This window comes from Galeopterus variegatus, unplaced genomic scaffold (genome assembly GCF_000696425.1).
Source record: "Galeopterus variegatus unplaced genomic scaffold, G_variegatus-3.0.2 Scaffold3928, whole genome shotgun sequence".
NCBI classification, from domain to species: domain Eukaryota; kingdom Metazoa; phylum Chordata; class Mammalia; order Dermoptera; family Cynocephalidae; genus Galeopterus; species Galeopterus variegatus.
The window spans coordinates 438643-439128 of NW_007730039.1; positions in this window are offsets into that span (position 1 = coordinate 438643).

Here is a 486-nt window from a genome sequence, read left to right on the forward strand (position 1 = left end):
CTGGACACAGACTTCATGAATACGACCCCAAAAGCACGGGCAACAAAAGGAAAAATAAACAAATGGGATTATTTCACAAACTAAAAAGCTTCTGCACAGCAAAAGAAACAATTAACAGAGTTAAAAGACAACCAACAGAGTGGGAGAAAATATTTGCAAAATATACATCAGACAAAGGATTAACATCCAGAATATACAAGAAACTCAAAAACTTTACAAGAAAAAAACAAGCAACCCAATTAAAAAATGGGCAAAAGAGCTAAATAGACATTTCTCTAAAGAAGATATACAAATGGCCAACAAACATATGAAAAAGTGCTCAACATCACTCAGCATCTGGGAAATGCAAATCAAAGCTACGCTGAGATACCATCTCACCCCCGTTAGGATGGCTAAAATCCAAAAGACTCTGAACGATACATGCTGGCGAGGTTGCGGAGAAGAAGGAACTCTCATACATTGTTGGTGGGACTGCAAAATGGTGCA